This window comes from Nasonia vitripennis, assembly GCF_009193385.2.
Source record: "Nasonia vitripennis strain AsymCx chromosome 3 unlocalized genomic scaffold, Nvit_psr_1.1 chr3_random0011, whole genome shotgun sequence".
Lineage (NCBI taxonomy): Eukaryota > Metazoa > Arthropoda > Insecta > Hymenoptera > Pteromalidae > Nasonia > Nasonia vitripennis.
In genome coordinates this window covers 482,758-496,268 of record NW_022279631.1, presented here as the reverse complement: position 1 = coordinate 496,268, position 13,511 = coordinate 482,758, and the positions used below count along the sequence as shown (strand labels likewise).

General features: G+C 34.5%; 1 protein-coding gene across 6 annotated transcripts in view; it reads right to left on the bottom strand.

Moving 5' to 3' along the window:
* The window catches only part of LOC116416881 (glutamate receptor ionotropic, kainate 2), a 416,816-nt gene that overhangs the window by 245,073 nt on the left and 158,232 nt on the right, over positions 1-13,511 (bottom strand). The window lies entirely within an intron of this gene.

The following is a 13,511-nucleotide window of genomic DNA, read 5'->3' as shown; positions in this document are numbered from 1 at the left end:
TATATGAATATATACAGGGTGACCCAATTTAAACGGGCACCGCTCATAACTCGTCAGGGACAGCCACAATCGAAAAAATGGTAGAGACCAAAGTTGTAGGATATCGAAGGGGCAACCCGATGGTGACCTTGGATTTGACCTTGAACGCGTTTTTCAAGGTCATTTGAAGGTCAACTTTGGATTTTTAAATAGGAACCCCATTCTTTTATTGCGGGAATGGAAAGAGCGGTAAATTTTACGTTCAGAATGGTATGTTCGGTTGCGGCACTGAAGGTCATCGCAAGGTCATGCAGCCAGAATGAAACCCCGCCTACGTAATTCCTCTAGCAACGCCAAATTAAAAAAATTGGTAGAGATTAAAGTTGTAGGATATCGAGGGGACAACCCGATGGTGACCTTGGATTTGACCTTGAACGCGTTTTTCAAGGTCATTTGAAGGTCAACTTTGGATTTTTAAATAGGAACCCCATTCTTTTATTGCGGGAATGGAAAGAGCGGTAAATTTTACGTTCAGAATGGTATGTTCGGTTGCGGCACTGAAGGTCATCCCGTAATTCCTCTAGCAACGCCAAATTAAAAAAAAGTGGTAGAGACCAAAGTTGTTGTATAGGGGGGGGGGGGGGGGGGGAGAATTGTGACCTCGAATTTGAGCCAGTCCTACAAGGTCATTTCAAGGTCAAATTATTTTTTTTCAAACTTTACTTTTACTTTGTATCCGAGATGAAATCCCTTCTTAGATGTTCTCTGTCCAGCGGCCAAGACGCAAATGAGCCCTCGCTAGCGTCCAAACATAAGTCTCGCTATTCCCCGAATGATCCCTTCCGACGGTTAACTTGCGAATGACTCCTCTAGGTGGTCGCCACCTACCTACCCGAACTCCTGATGTGCGAAGAATAAAAATGGCTCCCGAAATAAGCCTTTTAAAATAAGTCCCGCGCTCAGTCTTGCCACCGCGACTCCGTCGAACCTTCCCCTACGACGCTTAACTCACGAATGATTTTCAAGCAGGCGCCCCGGCCCCGCGCCGTACCTGCCGCCCGAACTTTCGATTTGCAAAAATAAAAATAGCCTCCGAAAATTGTCGAAAGAGTCTCACACTCGGCCTTCCGCCAAAAATATTATTTTTTTAATTTGGCGTTGCTAGAGGAATTACGTAGGCGGGGTTTCATTCTGGCTGCATGACCTTGCGATGACCTTCAGTGCCGCAACCGAACATACCATTCTGAACGTAAAATTTACCGCTCTTTCCATTCCCGCAATAAAAGAATGGGGTTCCTATTTAAAAATCCAAAGTTGACCTTCAAATGACCTTGAAAAACGCGTTCAAGGTCAAATCCAAGGTCACCATCGGGTTGCACCTTCGATATCCTACAACTTTGGTCTCTACCATTTTTTCGATTGTGGCTGTCCCTGACGAGTTATGAGCGGTGCCCGTTTAAATTGGGTCACCCTGTATATATATGTATTCAGTAAATTTGGTCCAGATACGAGGGATGCTGCGATTAAATAATTCTGCAGATATAAATTTTTTAAAGTTATTTGTTTGTTAATATGAAATGACCCACATGCATATCACAAGATGAAATCTCCAATTTTGGTCGAAATAAATGGAGACGATAAATGGATATTCGAAGGCGGTGTCTACGGGGTGGCCGATGACAAGGTCTAGGTGGTGCGCTCCGTAATTTTTTATGTCTAGGTAAATACTTTATTTGAGGGTAGTGTCTTGCTGTACAGGGTGGCCGATGAACGAGGTATAGGTAGTTCGCACTTGGTTTTAGTGTCTAGGTGTAAAAATCATTCAAGGGTAGTGTATTAGAACGATCAGTGATTTCATCTTTGTGATAAAAATGTTACAATAAAACCATAGTCAAAAGGAGTTAAAGATGCTTATATTTTATTTTTAGGCAAAATATGAAATATCTAAAAAAACTTACTAAAAAGGACTAAAATCTCAGAAAATTAACTTTTAAAAAAGTAGAAGGTTAGGCGAGTTTGAAATATTCCGCAACGAAATAACAGATTAAAAAGAAAAGACTGAGATCAATCAACCAAAGTCCAGTTTATTATATTTAATCATAATGGAGCAACAACATTTTTTTTCGGTCAATAAAGGGCTTACTTAACTTGAGTTAAGTTAAGTTATACACGGATCAATTAGAAAAATGTGGCTATCTCGGGGACATCTGATAAAAGTGAATACTTAAATAGATGGTGTGGAATTTTGAAAAATTTTGCCAAAGAATCAAACGTATACGAAGTGAGAAATGTACTAGTCTTCGCAGCGGGACTGCCAATGTACTTTATAATCTTTGACGCGAGAGTTCAAAATATATATACTATAGTCTTCGCGGCAAAACTAAAATGAATTAGTCTTCGATGCAAATTCACATGTGTCTTCGTTGAGTGCAAAGTACTTATCTACAAGGATATATTTAATTGTGACTTTTTTGATAAATTTTTATAATTTTTTGATTTAGTGATTTTGAAGCGTAAATCGCCACCATTTTCTTATTTTTCCAACTTAATCGCAACTTTGACAGAGAGTTAAAAATCTTAGGTGAAGTAATCATTGACCAACTAGTAAATTAAGGATAGGCAAAATATAATACGATTTAAAAAAATATAATAAGAATAATAGTATCCCACGATATTTTATGACTCAACGTGCATAATTCAAAATTTGGAGACTGCATTTTTGCACGAGCGTGCGGTAAATCAAGGTTTCCGCAAGGGCGTGTCATACAGTGATAATATTTACCGCAATAAGTCAATAATGTTAACCTGAAACGTTTTGCGCATATTAAAAAAGTCACGTCGTGTAGTTGACGCAAAAAAATTGAAGTACCATAAAAAGGTACCGCTATATTAGCGCGTTCGAAATCCGAGGAAATCTGATAGCCGCTTGCAGCGTGTGTAAATAAGTGCGGCTGATATGCAAGGGTAGAGCTAAGCTGTGCGAGCATGCTAACATGCGCGGCGAAGAGTGCGTGGTAGGGGGAGCTGCCGCTGCTTTCGTGACGATCGGTCTGTCGCGCCGCCGTGACGGTCGCTGCTCGCTGATTCACTCCCCAGTAAAATGTGTACCCGGCAAGCCTATAGAAGTATTCACTTTAAACTTTCAAGATACTTACTACGTTACTTGCCCTGGCCGTTTTATTTTGTTTATTGGTAAATAACTAAAATTTTCTCTTTACGTATTAATTATAACGTCATAAAAACACAATAAGTACAATGAAACAGCCATGATAAGTTACGTAGTAAATATCTTGAGAATTCTTCCTAATTGATTAGTATATAATTTAACTTTAAGTTGAGTAAGCCCTTTATTGACTAAAAAAAGTTTTGTTGCTTCATTATGATTAAATATAATAAACTTGACTTTGGTTGATTGATCTCAGTTGTTTTTTATCTGTTATTATGTTTCGGAATATATAAAACTTGCCTAACCTTATACTTTTTTAAAAATTAATTTTCTTGTTTATGATATTAAAGGCGTGTTTTTGAAAAAGTTAAGAAAAATGTGTAGAAATTCGAAGATAGCTGTTTTGTTTGGGAACTAACTAGTGAACGTAGAAGACAGCAATTATAAAATGAAGAAAACTGCTTTGAACTATGAAAAAACTGTTGTCTTTACTTATTAATAGTTATTGTCTGTTGTATTCATTTTTTATTTATTGTCTAAATTGTAAAATTTTACACATGAAATAAAAAATCCAACTAAAGTATCTAGCAAACTAAATAAAACTAAAGACAACAAAAGATTACTGTTATCTGTGTCTCAATTCCGACATTTTTCTGCTATCATCTGCAGTTCATAATGTTTTTTTTTCAATTGTTTTCATTTTTCTTTACCAGTAGGGATTGAATATTTTGTTATCATTTATTTTGTAACGGGGTGTGAATTCGATCAACGAACAACTCGTAAAACGACTAGACCGCGTTCCCTCGATGCGTATATATATATATATATATATATATATATATATATATATATATATATATATATATATATATATATATATATATATATATATATATATATATATATATATATATATATATATATATATATATATATATATACATACACACACACACCTGGTGATAAAAGCAATATAAGTGACTTGCTGCTGTCAATAATATATTGTGATGATGCGTGTGCTTATAAAAAAAAGGAGTGATAAGAAAGTAACTTGATTACAAGATTCACGAAGATAGAAGAAAGAGAAGATTTAATGAGAAAAGTGGTAAAAGAAAGTAGGGTAAAAACATTCTAAAAATTTAGTCTAGGCATGGTGTAGAGTTTAAGTGAAAAAAGTCAGTTCAAGCAAGTATGAGCAAATATGTGTAATATAAGGATATTTTGAAAATTTAATGTAGGTGTAGTGCAGAATATCGTATATTCAGTATATATAGTGAGTTTGAGTGGAAAAAGTTGATTCAAGCAAGTATGACATATAATATAAGGTTTTTTGAAAAATTTAGGCTAGGCGTAGTGTAGAATATAGTATATTCAAATATATATATATATATATATATATATATATATATATATATATATATATATATATATATATATGTGTGTGTGTGTATATAGTGAGTTTGAGTGCAAAAAGTTCGTTCAAGAAAGTATGAAGTATAATATAAGGTCACTTCGTATAAAAATTAGTAAAAGTATGCGTATATATACATGGTGATAAGTATGATAATATATAGTTACAGTGCAAGTGTTTAATATAGTTAGAGTGAAAACAATTCATATTTTTTTAAGATTTAAGGTTATGCAGAGGGATAAAATATCAAATATACGTATATATATATATATATATATAGATACATATGCTCAGTTATGGCTTAAAATATAGTATATTGAACATATATAGTCATTGTACAAGTATTTCATAGAAGCAAGTGTGAAAAGTTTAGTTTTTCAAGAATTACGTATAGGTATAGTGAAGAAATGTCAGTTTCTACCTTTATTGGTCTACAAAAGTATGTCTAAAAAGATGCATATACATGGTGATCATGAAGAATATAGTATATTTAATATACATAGTAAATTTGACTGAAAAAAGTTGTTAAGAACAAGTATGTTGTGTAATATAAGGTCACTTCTTATGAACATCAGGTCCTGCGCACGGACAGAAAGTCAAACTATGACGGTTTCGAGGAGGAATCAGAAATTGGAAAAGAAATTGACTGATCCGAGTAGACAAAAATCGTGAAACTCAGCATTGAAATAAGAATTCTCCAGGAGCGTACGCATTAAATCGACTAATGCGGGGTGTAATAGAAATATTTTTTTTTTTTAAATTTAATAAATTATTCAAGGATGTACTAAACTATTATGTATTAAAATATTATTTTTATAGTCAGTTGGAAAAACAAATTTTTATGACAATTCAATAATTATTAACGAAGTAACTGTAATTTAAATAAAGTAAAAGTTTTGAAACGATATATAGGCAGACTATGTTTAATTAACAAATTAGAGATAAAAATAATAATTTTCACACTGCAAGTTTGTTAAAACTTGGCTTAAATAATCTTTTAGAAATAAACTTATGGTCATGGCTAAAAAGTTCATCATATCCGGCAGCAAACATAAACAAAAGAAAAATATGAACATCGAGTTAAAAATTAATGGTATGCACATTTTAAATATCCTACAAGATTGAATAAATTAAACTTTAAGAGATGCAGCGGCACAACCTTCGAAACAAGTGTCCTCAAAATTCGGTATACGGGTGATTCTGCCGTAACTGGCTCAAAACGGGCACACAAATGTTCTATGCTAAAATCGACTATTTTTAACCTGCCAGACGGTTATTCTACTTGTAATTACATACAAAACAAGTCCCTAAAGCTAAACCACAACATATTACTTATAAAAAGTTATGTTAAGAATCCATATTTGACTAGGTTACGGAACTGACATTTTTGTAATTCGCTACTAAAACTCCATTAAATTTTAATTTAACTAATATCACATGTTATTTTATTTTAATTTTGATTTAATAAAAATGATATTGATCATCTGATTTTGCTACCGGCACCCTGAAAATTAAAATTACTTAATTATTTTTATTATTGTAGGAATAATTTTTCAAAAATTACAATTGTGTACAATTTACCTTGAACTTCTTCTGGAACTTATAGATAATGATGCAGTCGTTGCCATAGTAGATTCGTTCAGAGTTGTTTCTTTGGTGTATACTATAGCATCTTTTTTTATTTTTTTCTCCTGAACTTTGGGTTTTTCTTTGACTGGCACCGCAGCATTTTCCATGTACTCCATAGTTCCAAGGAAAAAATGTCGACATTTTTCACCTGGTAGGCAAATCAAGCAGCTGAGTTTGTTAAAATAATAAATAAATACTAAAAAAGCAATGATTAAGATATTATTAATGTATTAATGATACTTACTGTATTATGTGTTACGGAACTGACGGTTACGGAACTGACATTTAGGCGTTTATCAGCTCGCATAGCCTAGCGTTATTATTATAAACAATTCTTTGCACATATATTCGAAAATACTTACATTTACTCGAGAAAAACGCGCTATACGTTTAAATACAGTGTTGCTAAGTAGTAGTTTACTAGCGTTACGGAACTGACAGTTTGTGCTTTTTTTCGAAATACTGGTGAAAAATCAGCTCGCACTTCCACAATTTTGAATTTTGGAACCATTCTACGGTTGGATTTCATAAATAGTAGTATATAGTTTGAAGTTCTACCGATAGGTGGCGCTATATGACACACTAGAACGCTTTTAACATAAGGTAATGTAGTAGGGTACCTTTTTAATGCAAAAAAGTAAGCGGGCGACAAAGAGTAAGCGCTTAGCTTTAATATTAAATAATTAATTTTAATCCCGAAACCATGAAAAATATATTGTAATAGGTCTATAGTTCATACTATATATGATGGAATATTTTTTACTCGTTTACCTGCATCGACCTTTTAGATTGAAATCCGTGTTGGAGACAGGTTACGGAACTGACATTTGAGGCCTATTATATTGCGTAGTTTTAAATATAAGCCTGCATACTCGGTTATAACTATTGGTTAATTTAGTTAGTTATACCAGACATACAAAAAACCGCTTGTGCGATTTTTTTTCAAATGTGTAAACGCCTGGGAAGCAGGCGCGCAGAATGAGCCAGTTACGGCAGAATCACCCATACACATATAGTTTTGGGCTTATAATGAGGTGTACATAGACAAATATGTTCCTAAACTTAGGTTTGCGTAACAATATTTACGTGTAACGCCGGAAGTCCCCAAAATTTGGTATATATATATATATATATATATATATATATATATTTGGCTTCAAATGACTGTATACATATAGAAGTCTTCAAAATACGATGTATACGTAAATGAATTAAGGGCCTAAACAACTGATTTTTCAAAAAACTCTGTCAAAACTATAAAAATTGGGGTATACATCATGTTTTTTGAGCTCAGCGATGTCATGTATATCTATAGTGTTTGTATAGCGATGTATACAACGTCCCCAAACTTCGGCAAGGATATATATATATATATATATATATATATATATATATATATATATATAAGATCAAACATTTTTTTCTTTTTCAACCTACGCTAAATATGTTCCAGAAACAATTTCCAATGCACCTAAATTTTTTTCAGGTTTTATAATTACTTTGAACCGTTTGCTGCTGGTTTTGATGAACTAAGTGAGTTTTCGCACGTGCATATCTACGATATTATTTTTAGCCATGACCATTAGGTTATTTTCAAACGATTATTTAAGCCAAGTTCTATGCCTGTTTTTATATCAGTAAGCGGTTTTGTCTCAGTTAAACATTTTTACGCGTATCTAAGTTTAGGAACATAATTGTCTATGTACACCTCATTATTAGTCCAAAACTTTTTTTTTCGCTATTCCAGCTAAACCCTTAATAGTATCTCTCCCACTTGTTATTTGTTTAATATTTCTTTTATCATTCAAAAATGCACTACTAACCAAAGAAATATTGGAACCAGAATCATATAGACCAATTGCTGAACATCCATTTGCAAAAATCTTTACTTTAATAAGTGGGAGAACTATTCGTTTTTTGCCTCTTCATGACTTGCTACTACTTCCTGTATTTCATTATTATTTGTAACCTTAATGTTTTCATTTTTTAATTGTTTAATTTTCCTATCTTTATTGCGGCATACACTTTCTAAATGAAATCTATTTTTAAAACCTCAATTATCACAAATACTACATGGTCTTTTTTCACTTCCAATTCTCTTGTTTAAATTATCATTTTTCGAGTCGTTGATTTTACCTAATTGTTTTAATTTTGCCATTAAATTTTGTATATTTATAATAGCTTTCCTATCTAACTTATTTTGGATAAAATTTGGTAAGCTAATCACAATCATGTTTATCTGTGTGTTTATAGACAAGCGTCATCCACTTCTAACAATAATTTTCTTTTCTTTAACGCATATTCAAATAACGAACCATTATAAAACTTAAAATTATAGGCATACGATATGTCTGTCCAGGACTGTGCAGAGAAAGTGTCAATATATGCATTATTCCATGCCTCCCAATTTAACAAAGAGTTTTGCTTTACAAATACATTATACCAATCTAATGCAGATTTTTCTAAAAATAATCTTAATACTTCAGCATATTTATTTTGGGCAATTCCCACTCTATCACACTCCTGCACAAATAACCTTATCCAAACACTCGCATTTATATTTTCACCGTTAAACTTTTCACTATATCCTTTACTAGAGAAATTGATTTCCTTTCAGATGCTATAGTTGGCTCTCTGTTTACATTTGATTCTTGAACTGTAGTAATCTCTTCCAAATATTCGTCGTATAACACAACATTACCTTCTGTATCCAAATAAATATTCTTAAGTTCGTCAGATAAAGTCAACACCACATTTCGAAATTTATTGCGAACTTTCAAACTCTTCACGACATTTTTAACAATTGAATTTTCATAAAGCTGTTTATGTTGAGCATTAGTCTGCTTATCTACTGGAAACAAAAAACTTTCCTCTTGACCAAGCAGCTGAATTCTCTTCACTTTAACTACAGTACTTTTCACTTTAACTACAGACAAAATAAAACTTTGCCTTAATCTCCATTGTATAGATTTGTAAGGCCACTGCTCAAGGAAATTCACTGGAGTGGAGTTTTGGGTTAGAAATCAACACTTGTATGATGTAATATAAACAACTGTTTTTAACAATATGTACAAATTAGTAAAGGCTAAAAATATTACAGTAAACGCATAGACTTAAGACTAACCTGAATCTATACATTTGCCGATAGCAAACCTTTTAGTATATCAGTTTCAATAACCTCACTTATAACGATCCTAACGGCTCGGAGTCTTATTACATACTGGCTCTAACTCACATGTCAACAAGTGACAAAGCCAAGCTTGGTAACCCACAAGCTTACATATATATATATATATATATATATATATATATATATATATATATATATATATATATAGTGACTTTGCGACTTTTATAAGCAGATTCTAGTGATCCAAACCGTCAATTACACTGATATTTACTTTAATATTTGTACCGCGGACTCTTACATCTAAAAGGAGGACAAACGTATAGGTTTAGTTTACGTACAGGAATGCCTGGCGTGGCAGATGGTTGAATAAATCTTTATTCAATATTGTTTATGCTGTACAAAATTTCATAATATATTTTTCAACCCCCGGGTGTATTCGATATGATTACAATGTTTCCTCCGGTCAAAGATTTGTAACGGTTGATAATTACTTTATGTTTTCGCGTTATCGCAAAGCGGTGATCGATGTTACTTCATAATTTACGGCACAATTAGTCGTGAAGACGCGATTTACATTTCATGATACACGAATCTGCCTGTGATTCAAACGCTACTTCTAAATTCAAAGAACGACCTTTAATAACACGCGACTGTTCGATATTCCAAGAAACAACCGACTCAACACTTTATTCAGCACTTATCCGCAATATTCACACTCTAGTGGACCAAGTTGGCGGTGGCGTCCCTTCAATCGACGCGACTTTACCAAGATGGCGATCGACAACTCGTCTTTAGAGGAAATCCTGGGATACGCGGCGTCTACGATTATAGCCGTGGACCAAGGTATTAATTCCTTGGTTTCCTGAAATCGCGAGAACAACCGGGACTCGGAGGCGGGTGAGGGTATAAATTTTAAAAATAAATATTTTAAAGGCAAAAATTACGAATTGAATTCTAGCAAAAAGTAAAATTTCAAGTCCCAGAATATTCGAAAGGTATAATTTTGAAAACCTAAATTTGGAAATTCCTAAAAATCTCGCTTTCGCAATATTTAAATCTAACATTTTTGTTCTATAAATTTTTATATCTCAAAATCTCAGTTTATAAATTTTAAATTTCTAATCTTCACCCTTTCTAATTTTTCTTTTTCTAAATTTTTACCCTTACCCCTCGGAGGCCCGTTGGGGCGCAATAATAGGAGGAAGGAATCCTCGGGCGCAATGGCCTGATGCTGGCGCTATACATGAGTTTTCTCTGATACGATGTCGCTACCTACTTCGCGTCTCGAATTGCAAGTCTATCATTTAGTCCTCGACTTATTGGCTCAACGATCCGATACACAACTCGCTTTGTTCGCCTTACCTATATCCGTCCAGACTCCGCGATCGCGTCATCTTACTGAACCGAACCATACTCGTGAACTTATTTTGCACGGATCTCAGAATACCAAAATACCGAGAACTACGGTCTCACTCGCGACAACTTCGTTTGGGCGCGGTTTAGTCAAATACTCGCGATACTTCAAAACTCGTGACTCGACGACTCTGCAACGTACGACTATTACTCCGACTGCTCCAGGGTCGAGGACGAAGTGAACGAGGAGGAAGCTTCCTCGCGGCGCGAGACCCTGCGCGTCCCGGAAAAGACGCAATCAGAACGCCCTCTATATGTTATTTCTCCCGCGCGAAAGAACGCGAGTCATAATGAATATTAATAGCGTCCCGCAGCGCCAATTACGAATTGGCACTATTATCTAATCCCGGCGTCACCTAACTCAGTTATTCGCGACGATGACGCATAGCACGGAAAACACTAGTGGCGACGCGCCATATTTTTCAGTAGCGTCCGCGAGTGTCGATGCGCCTTTAAGCCTACTGTACGCGAGTCAGCTGTGAGTATCTTTGTAGTGTACGACCGAATAAAACGCAACGTATATAAAGCTTTATTAATTTTCTTAGTAACCTGATTCAAATGTTGCTTTTAAGAAAGTGTTCGATCGAGCACAACTTCAAGGCTGACAACCGTCTCCGAGAAAGAAACAGTGACGCTCTGCCCCAGCCCAACTCCAGCAATCCCCATCCTCTCAATCAAGTTAACAGTATATTGTGTGGCGAAATATATAGCCTGAGTCTTGCCGGAATTGAGTCGGAGGCCAGACCCCTCCGCAAATCAGAGACTTCCTTGGTAACCTCAGAGAGTCTGGAGATGCCCTCCACGATTGAGTCACGTGGTTCCTGTATGTAAATCTGTAGGTCATCCGCGTAAAGTATATGTCCGATGTCACGTCCTTCAAACAGGTCCTGAATGTCATTATATACAGACATCCTGAATGTCATATACAGACTGAACAGCAGGGGACCAAGCACGGAACCCTGTGGAACACCAAGATTTGTATAACCCACTTAGAGGTTTCACTTTTTGCTGTAACCTGTTGTTTTCTTTCTCATATATACGAGTGAATCCAACAAAGCACCAAGCGAGAAAATCCCATGCTACCCAGCGTTCGTAACAGTAGCGTCGGCGTAATAGTATCGAATGCCTTACTGAAGTCGAACAGCAAGGCTATGGTCACAAGTTTTTTTTCAAAGACAGTTCTTATGTCCTCCGTCAACTTAAGCAAAGCAGTGGTAGTACTGTGATGTTTTCGTAAGCCTGTCTGTAATGGATCTAGGATCCACTTCTGGATAACATCCTCCACGATTTAATCATGTACTAATTTTTCCATAACCTTAGACAAAAAGCTCAAGAGCGCAATGGAACGAAAGTCTGTTGGAGAGGAGGGCGCCGATTTCTTCTTTAAAGGAATCAATTGAGCCTTCTTCCAAGCCTCAGGAAAAGTAGTATTAGCGAAGCATTGATTATTGCTAGTTTAATTATTATTTAGTCGTAATAATATATATTATTGTTGCTTTTTCTACACTTTAATCTTCTGTTATATCGTTTTCAATGATTATTTATAATAATAATTAAACAGAATTATATACAGATTTACTGAACTATTATAAAATCTAATTTAAATATTTGATAATAGTACATATTGAAAAAAGTATTTTTGTATTAAGATCGCATCACAATCACAAACTATATGAAAATGATAAATTATTATATTGACATATTTTATACAAAAAAAGTAATTTTATTCTATTAAAACCTGTTCCACGATGAAAACTAATAAACAACTTATATGATCCGTAAGCGAAGCTAGCATTATTTGCTAGTATATTATTAAGAAAACTAAATATCTAGTATATACCTATCGTTCACAAAATTGCAAAAGCAATGCCAACTCAGACTTGAATGATAATATATCATGCCTTTTTCGATAGCATAATAAGCTATAAGCCTGGAGTGGAGCGTGTAAGAAGAATAGAGGTTCAATACAAAAAATACAAAAAAAAAATTCTAAAAATAATAAATGAAACTAATTTTATCATACAAAATAATCCACTAAATCTTGAACAATTGTTTACACTGAAGGCCTTGAAATTGTACTATAATGATCTCAAAACGCAATACCTCAACTTTTCTAGTATTACTAGAAATAGAAAAATGATCGTACCTATAAATAAAAAGAGAATTAGTGATACCCTGGTGGAATTAATTAGGTGTGCCAAAGTGTCCCAAAGTATGCTAAAGTGTGTCAAAGTGTGCGATACTGTGCCATGCTGTGCCATAATGTGCCAAAGTGTTCAAATTTAGACATTTGCTGCACTTTGGCATACCTTGGCACACTTTGACACACATGAGTTTTTCGGAAACAAACATCTCTTTTTTGACACAGTATGGCAAAGTATGTCACGGTATGGTTCAGTATGGCACAGTATGGCACGGCATGGTATACTTTTGGTCCGCGTGCCAAAACATTGCCACAGCACGATGCCGTCATATCGTACGGTATATTGTATGTACTGGCCCAGTAGTACATAGCAATAAATAATATAATAAAAAATAAAAAAAATTCTAGCGTTGGTAAGACTTGAATCCGGATCCTTTGGGTTAGTAAATTGGAGGTCTACCACTGAGCCACGAGTACTGGTTACAGTTAATACAAACATTAAGACTCATGTACTTCAAGTAGCTTTAAATACTTAGTACTTTTACAATAGTAATTAACAATTGCCCGTTATTGCATTGAAGCTGCTGTCCGCCATAAATGTTGGAAAAACATGCCTTACTAGGGGAATGCGCCGGGAATT